The sequence below is a fragment of the Mesoplodon bidens genome, assembly GCF_964165515.1.
Source record: "Mesoplodon bidens genome assembly, contig: HAP1_SCAFFOLD_191, whole genome shotgun sequence".
Classification (NCBI taxonomy): Eukaryota; Metazoa; Chordata; class Mammalia; order Artiodactyla; family Ziphiidae; genus Mesoplodon; species Mesoplodon bidens.
In genome coordinates, this window is record NW_027672060.1 from 819,158 (window position 1) to 829,179 (window position 10,022).

The window sequence follows — 10,022 nt, forward strand, 5'->3', positions numbered from 1 at the left end:
GATCCATGACCACTTTCATCACAATGCTCTAAATGCTTGTGATCACAATGCTCCATGACCACTGTCATCACAACGCTCCATGATGCCTGTCATCACAATAATCCATGCCCTTGTCATCACAATGCCCCATGCTCCTTGAAATCAAAATGATCCATGACCTCTGTCTTCACAATGCTCCAAACCCTTGTGATCATAATGTTCCGTAACACTTGTCATCAAAACGCTCCATGATTCCTTTCATCACAATACTCCATGCACTTGTCATCACAATGCTCCATGGAATTTGTCATCACAATGCTCAATACACATGTCATCACAATGCTCCCTGACACTTGTCGTCAAAATGCTCCTTGAAACCTATCCTGAAAAGTCTCCATGACTTTTTCATCACAATGCTCCATGCCCTTTTCATCACAATGCTCCATGCCATTGTCATCACAATACTCCACGAGCTTGTCATCAGAATGCTCCATGAGCCTTGTCATCAGAATGCACCATGACCCCTGTCATCACAATGCTCCATGACACCTGTCATCAAAATGCTTCATTCCCCTTGTCATTACAGTGCTCCATGACGCTCGTCATTACAATTATCCATGGACTTCTCATCACAATGCTCCACGATTTTGCCATCACAATGCTCCATGCCTTGGTCATCACAATGCTACATGTCCTTTGTCATCAAAATTCCCCACGCCCTTTTCATCACAATGTTCCATGACACTACTCATCACAATGTTTCATGCTCTTGACATCACAGTTCTCCATGCAATTCTCATCGCAATGCTCCATGACCCCTGTCATAGCAAGCTCCATGCGCTTGTAATCACAATGCTTCACGACCTTGTCATCAAAATTATCAATGGCATTTGTCATCACAATGCTCCAAGCCCTTGTCATCACAATGCTCCATTACCTTTGTCATCACAATCCTCCATGACACATGGCATCACAATGCTTCATGCCATTGTCATCACAATGCACCATGACCTATGACATCACAATGCTCCCTGACACCTGTCTTCACAATACTCTGTGACATTTCATCACAATGTTCCATGCCCTTGTCATCACAATGCGCCATGTCCACTGTCATCACAATAATCCATGAAACTTGTCAGACCAATGCTCCATGCCCCTTTTCATCTCAAAACACCATGAACCCTGTCATCACAATGCACCATGCCCATCATCATAATGCTTCATGCTATTGTCATCACAATGAAATCAAAATGCTCCATGACCTGTGTCTTCACAATGCTCCAAACCCTTGTGATCACAATGTTCCATAACACTTGTTATCACATCGCCCCATGACACACGTCATTACAATTATGCATGGTCTTCTCATCACAATGCTCCATGACCTTTGTCATCACAATGCTCAATACACTTGTCATCACAATTCTCCATGCCACTTTTTGTCAGTATGCTCCTTGAACCGTGTCATGACAAGCCTCCATGCCATTTTCATCACAATGACCCATGCCTTTTTCATCACAATGCTCCAAGACACCTGTAATCATAATGCTCCATGACATTGTCATCACAAAGCTCCATGACGCATGTCATCAGTATGCTCCATGGCCTTCTCATCACAATGCTCCATGCCCTTCTCATCACAATGCACCACGACCTTGTCATCAAAATGCTCCATGACATTGGTCATCACAAAGCTCCACGACCCTTGGTATCACAATGCTCCATGCCATTGTCATCACAATGCTCCATGAGCCCTCTCATCACATTGCTCCATGCCGTTGTCATCACAACGCTCCATGACGCTTGTCATCACAATGCACGATGCCCTTCTCATCACAATGCTCCATGCCCTTGTCATTACAATCCTCCATGACCCATGTATCACAGTGTTCCGTGCCCTCGTCATCACAATGCTCCATGCCCAATCTCATCACAATAATCCGTGAAACATTTCAGACCAATGCTCCATAACCTTATCATCACAATGCTCCATTATCACTGTCATAAAAATGCTCCATGAACTCTGCCATCACAGTGTTCCATGGCCTTGTCATCACATGGCTCCATGACCCTTGTCATCACAATGCTCCAAGACCCCTGTAATCACAATTCTCCATGCCCTTGTCATCACAAAGCTCCATGACGCTCGTCATCACAATAATCAATGGTCTTCTCATCACAATGCTCCATAAACTTTGTCATCACAGTGCTCAATACAATTGTCATCACAATGTTGCCTGAATCTTGTCGTCAGTATGCTCCTTGAACCCTGTCATGACAAGGCTCCATGCCTTTTTCATCACAATGATCCTTCCCCTTTTCATCACTGTACTCCAAGTTCCTTATTATCACAATGTCCCATGCCCTTGTCATCACAAAGCTCCATGATGCATGTTATCAGAATGCTCCATGGCCTTCTCATCACAATGCTATTAGCACTTGTCATCACAATGCTCCAAGACCCACGTAATCACAATGCCCCATGCCTCTTTTAGTGAGAATGCTCCATGATAATTGTCATCACAAGGCTCCATGGTCCACTCATCACAATGCTCCTGGACGTTGTCATCAAAATGCTCCATTCCATTGTCACCTCAATACTCCATGAATATTTTGAGCTCTATGCTCCATGACCTTCTCATCACAATGCTCCATTACCCCTGTCATCACAATGCTCCATGACCACATAATCACAATGCTCCATGACCCCTGACAACACAATGATCCTGGACTCTTGTCATCAAAATACTCCATGACACTTGTCATCACAAGATCCATGCTCATGTCATCCCAATGTTCCATGTCCCCTGTAATCGCAGTGCTCCGTGACACTTGTCTTCACAGTGCTCCATCACCCTTGTCATCACAATGCTCCATGCCTTTGTCAGAAAAATGCTACATGACCTTGTCATCACAATGCTCCATGCGCCTTGAAATCAAAATGATCCATGAACTCTGTCATCACAATGATGCAAACCCTTGTGATCACAATGTTCCATAACACTTGTGATCACAATGCTCCATGATGCCTGTCATCACAGTAATCCATGCCCTTGTCATCACAATGCTCCATGACCTTTTTCATCACAATACACTTGTCATCACAATGCTCCCTAGCACTTGCCATCAGTATGCACTTGAAACATGTCATGAAAATGCTCCATGCCTTTTTCATCAAAATGAACCATGCCCTTTTCATCACAATGCTCCAAGACTCCTGTAATCACAATGCTCCATGCCTTTTTCAGCAAAATGCTACAAGACCTTGTCAGCACAAAGCTCCATGCGCTTGTCATCACAATCCTCGATGAACCTTGGGATCACATTGCTTCTTGATCTTGACATCAAAATGCTCCATGCTCCTTGAAATCAAAATGATCCATGACCACTTTCATCACAATGCTCTAAATGCTTGTGATCACAATGTTCCATAACACTTGTCATCACAACGCTCCATGATGCCTGTCATCACAATACTCCATGCCCTTGTCATCACAATGCGCCATGACCATTGTCATCACAATGCTCAATACACTTGTCATCACAATGCTCCCTGACTTTTGTCGTCAGAATGCTCCTTGAACACTCTCATAAAAAGACTCCATGCATTTTTCATCACAATGCTCCATCCAAATGTCATCACAATACTCCACAAGCTTGTCATCACAATGCTCCATGACCCCTGTCATCGCAGTGCTCCATGACACCAGTAATCACAATGCTCCATGGCTCTGGTAATTAGAGTGCTCCATGACACTCGTCATCAACATAATCCATGGACTTCTCATCACTATGCTCCACGGTCTTGCCATCACAATGATCCATTCCCTGATCATCACAATGCTCCGAGTCCCTTGTCATCACATTTCTCCATGTCCTCCTCATAACAATGCTGCCTGACATTTCTCATCGCAATGTTACATGCTCTTGTCATCACAATTCTCCATGCACTTGTCATCGCAATGCTCCATGACCCCTGTCATAGCAAGGTCCATGCCCTACTCATCACAATGCACCACGCCCTTGTCATTAAATTGCTCCATGACCTTTGTCATCATAAAGCTCCTTGATCCTTGGCATCACAATGCTCCATGCTATTGTCATCACAATGCTCCATGAACCCACTCATCACATTGCTCAATGCCGTTGTCGTCACAATGCTCCATGACTCTTGTCCTCAAAATGCTCGATTCACTTCTCATCACAATTCTCCACGCCCTTGTCATTACAATCCTCCCTGACTCATGTATCACAGTGATCCGTGCCCTTGTCATCACAATGCTCCATGCCCACTCTCATCAATATAATCCATGAAACATTTCAGACAAATGATCAATGCCCTTGTCATCACAATGCTCCATTACACCTGTGATAACAATGCTCCATGATCGCTACCATCACAATGTTCCACGGTCTTGTCATCACAAGGCTCCATGACACTTGTCATCACAATGCTCCAAGACCCCTGTAATCACAATGCTCCATGCCCTTTTCATCACAAAGCTCCGTGACACATGTCATCAGAAGGCTCCATGGACTTCTCATCACATTGATCGAAGCCCCTGTCATCACAATGCTCCATAACCTTTGTAATCACAATCCTCCATGACATTTGTCATCACAATGCTCCATTCATTGTCATCACAATGGAGCATGACATATTTCATCACAATGCTCCCTGACATCTGTCCTCACAATACTCCATGCCCTTGTCATCACAATGCCCCATGACCGCTGTCATCACAATGTTCCGTGACTCCAGTCATCACAATGCTCCATGACCGCTGTCATCACAATATTCCGTGACTCCAGTCATCACAATGCTTCATGACCTTTGTCATCAAAATAGTCCATGCCCTCGTCATCAAAAGGCGCTGTGACATTTGTCACCACAATGCTCCATGAACTTTTCATCACAAAGCTCCTTGACACATGTCATCACAATGATCCATTCATTTGTCAGCACAATGCTCCATGACCCTTTTCATCACAATGCTCCATGCCCATGTCAGCAAAATGCTCCATGACGCATGTCATCACAATAAGCCATGTGCTTGTCAACACAATGCTCTACTACATTGTCATCACAATGCTCCATAAAACTTGTCATCACAATGCTCCATTCACTTTTCATCAAAATGCTCTCTGACAACTGATATCACAGGGTCCATCACTAGTCATCACAATAATCCCTTAACCCTGTCACCACAATGTTCCATGACCACTGTCAACACAATGCTACATGCCCTTATCCTCACAATGCTCCATGACCCCTGACATCACAATGTTCCATAACCTCTGTCATCAAAATATTCCTTGACACTTTTCATCAAATTGCTCGTTGATCCTGTCATCACAATGCTTTCTGCCCTTCTCATCACAATGCACAACGCCCTTGTCATCAAAATGCTCCATAACCTTTGTCATCACAAAGCTCCATGACCCTTGGCATCACAATGCTCCATGACGCTTGTCATCACAATGCTCGATGCCCTTCTCATCAAAATACTCCATGGCTTTGGCATTACAATCCTCCATGACCCAAGTATCACAGTGTTCCGTGGCCTTTTCATCACCATGCTCCATGACCACGGTCATCATAATAATCCATGAAACATTTCAGACTAATGCTCCATGACCCCTGACATCACAATGTTCCACGGCCTTGTCATCACAAGGCTCCATGACCCTTTTCACCACAATGCTCCAAGACCCCTGTTATCACAATCCTCCAGGCCCTTATCATCACAAAGCTCCATGACGCATGTCATCAGTATGCTCCATGGCTTTCTCATCACAATGCTCCATGCCCTTGTCATCTCAATGCTCCATGAACCCTGTCATCACAATGCACGATGCCCATCATCATAATGCTTCATGTTATTGTCATCAAAATGAAATCAACATGCTCCATGACCTCTGTCATCACAATGCTCCAAATGCTTGTGATCAAAATGTTCCATATCACTTGTCATCACAACGCCCCATGATGCTCATCATCACAATTATCCAAGGTCTTCTCATCACAATGCTCCATGACATTTATCATCACAATGTTCCATAACCCCTCTAATCACAATGCTCTCTGACAATTGTCATCGCAGTGTACCATGACCCTTGTCATCACAATGCTCCATGCATATGTCAGCAAAATGCTACATGACTTGTCATCACAATGCTCCATGCGCTTGTCATCAAAATACTTCTTTACCATTGTCATTCACAATCCTCCATGGACATTGGCATCACATTACTTCATGCCCATGTCATCACAATGCCCCATGCTCCTTGAAATCAAAATGATCCATGACCTCTGTCATCACAATGCTCCAAACCCTTGTGATCACAATGTTCCATAACACTTGTCATCAAAACGCTCCATGATTCCTTTCATCACAATACTCCATGCACTTGTCATCACAATGCTCCATGAACTTTGTCATCACAATGCTCAATACACATGTCATCACAATGCTCCCTGACACTTGTCATCAAAATGCTCCTTGAAACCTATCCTGAAAAGTCTCCATGCCTTTTTCATCACAATGCTCCATGCCCTTTTCATCACAATGCTCCATGCCATTGTCATCACAATACTCCAAGAGCTTGTCATCAAAATGCTCCATGAGCCTTGTCATCAGAATGCTCCATGACCCCTGTCATCACAATGCTCCATGACACCTATCATCAAAATGCTTCATGCCCCTTGTCATTACAGTGCTCCATGACGCTTGCCATTATAATTATCCATGGTCTTCTCATCACACTGCTCCACGATTTTGCCATCACAATGCTCCATGCCCTGTTCATCACAATGCTACATGTCCTTTGTTATCAAAATTCCCCACGCCCTTTTCATCACAATGTTCCATGACACTACTCATCACAATGTTTCATGCTCTTGACATCACAGTTCTCCATGCACTTGTCATCGCAATGCTCCATGACCCCTGTCATAGCAAGCTCCATGCACTTGTAATCTCAATGCTTCACGACCATGTCATCAAAATTCTCAATGGCACTTGTCATAACAATGCTCCAAGCCCTTGTCATCACAATGCTCCATTAACTTTGTCATCAAAATCCTCCATGACACATGACATCACAATGCTTCATGCCATTGTCAGCACAATGGACCATGACCTATGACATCACAATGCTCCCTGACACCGGTCTTCACAATACTCTGTGACCTTTTCATCACAATGTTCCATGCCCTTGTCATCACAATGTGCCATGTCCACTGTCATCACAATAATCCATGAAACTTGTCAGACCAATGCTCCATGCCCCTTTTCATCTCAAAACACCATGAACCCTGTCATCACAATGCACCATGCCCATCATCATAATGCTTCATGCTATTGTCATCACAATGAAATCAAAATGCTCCATGACCTGTGCCTTCACAATGCTCCAAACCCTTGTGATCACAATGTTCCATAACACTTGTTATCACATCGCCCCATGACGCTCGTCATTACAATTATCCATGGTCTTCTCATCACAATGCTCCATGACCTTTGTCATCACAATGCTCAATACACTTGTCATCACAATTCTCCATGCCAATTTTTGTCAGTATGCTCCTTGAACCGTGTCATGAAAAGGCTCCATGCCTTTTTCATCACAATGACCCATGCCTTTTTCATCACAATGCTCCAAGACACCAGTAATCATAATGCTCCATGACATTGTCATCACAAAGCTCCATGACGCATGTCATCAGTATGCTCCATGGCCTTCTCATCACAATGCTCCATGCACTTCTCATCACAAAGCACCACGACCTTGTCATCAAAATGCTCCATGACATTGGTCATCACAAAGCTCCACGACCCTTGGTATCACAATGCTCCATGCCATTGTCATCACAATGCTCCATGAACCCTCTCATCACATTGCTCCATGCCGTTGTCATCACAACGCTCCATGATGCTTGTCATCACAATGCACGATGCCCTTCTCATCAGAATGTTCCATGCACTTGTCATTATAATCCTCCATGACTCATGTATCACAGTGTTCCGTGCCCTTGTCCTCACAATGCTCCATGCCCAATCTCATCACAATAATCCGTGAAACTTTTCAGACCAATGCTCCATAGCCTTATCATCACAATGCACCATTATCACTGTCATAACAATGCTCCATGAACTCTACCATCACAGTGTTCCATGGCCTTGTCATCACAAAGCTCCATGACGCATGTCATCACTATGCTCCATGGTCTTCTCATCATAATGCTCCATGGCCTTCTCATCACAATGCTCCAAGACCCTTATAATCACAATTCCCCATTGCCGCTTTTCATCTCAATGCTCCAAGTACCCTGTCATCACAATGCACCATGCCCATCATCATAATGTTTCATGCTATTGTCATCACAATGAAATCAAAATGCTCCATGACCTCTGTCATTACCATGCTCCAAACCCTAGTGATCACAGTGTTCCATAACACTTGTCATCACAATGCCCAATGACGCTCGTCATCACAATAATCAATGGTCTTCTCATCACAATGCTTCATAAACTTTGTCATCACAGTGCTCAATACAATTGTCATCACAATGTTGCCTGAAACTTGTCGTCAGTATGCTCCTTGAACCCTGTCATGACAAGGCTCCATGCCTTTTTCATCACAATGATCCATCCCCTTTTCATCACATTACTCCAAGACCCCTGTAATCACAATGTCCCATGCCCTTGTCATCACAAAGCTCCATGATTCATGTTATCAGAATGCTCCATGGCCTTCTCATCATAATGCTATTAGCACTTGTCATCACAATGCTCCAAGACCCACGTAATCACAATGCCCCATGCCTCTTTTAGTGAGAATGCTCCATGATAATTCTCATCACAAGGCTCCATGGTCCGCTCATCACAATGCTCCTGGACGTTGTCATCAAAATGCTCCATTCCCTTGTCACCTCAATACTCCATGAATATTTTGAGCTCAATGCTCCATGACCTTCTCATCACAATGCTCCATGACCCCTGTCATCACAATGCTCCATGACCACATAATCACAATGCTCCATGACCCCTGACAACACAATGATCCTGGACTCTTGTCATCAAAATACTCCATGACACTTGTCATCACAAGATCGATGCTCATGTCATCCCAATGTTCCATGTCCCCTGTAATCACAGTGCTCCGTGACGCTTGTCTTCACAGTGCTCCATCACCCTTGTCATCACAATGCTCCATGCCTTTGTCAGAAAAATGCTACATGACTTGTCATCACAATGCTCCATGCGCTTGTCATCACAATCCTCCATGAACCTTGGGATCACATTGCTTCATGCCCTTGTAATCACAATGCTCCATGCTCCTTGAAATCAAAATGATCCATGAACTCTGTCATCACAGTGATGCAAACCCTTGTGATCACAATGTTCCATAACACTTGTGATCACAATGCTCCATGATGCCTGTCATCACAATAATCCATGCCCTTGTCATCAGAATGCTCCATGACCTTTTTCATTACAATAAACTTGTCATCACAATGCTCCCTGGCACTTGCCATCAGTATGCACTTGAATCATGTCATGACAGTGCTCCATGCCTTTTTCATCACAATGATCCATGCCCTTTTCATCACAATGCTCCAAGACTCCTATAATCACAATGCTCCATGCCTTTTTCAGCAAAATGCTACAAGACCTTGTCAGCACAAAGCTCCATGCGCTTGTCATCACAATCCTCCATGAACCTTGGGATCACATTGCTTCTTGATCTTGACATCACAATGCTCCATGCTCCTTGAAATCAAAATGATCCATGACCACATTCATCACAATGCTCTAAATGCTTGTGATCACAATGTTCCATAACACTTGTCATCACAACGCTCCATGATGCCTGTCATCACAATACTCCATGCCCTTGTCATCACAATCCGCCCTGACCATTGTCATCACAATGCTCAATACACTTGTCATCACAATGCTCCCTGACTTTTGTCGTCAGAATGCTCCTTGAACACTCTCATAAAAAGACTCCATGCCTTTTTCATCACAATGCTC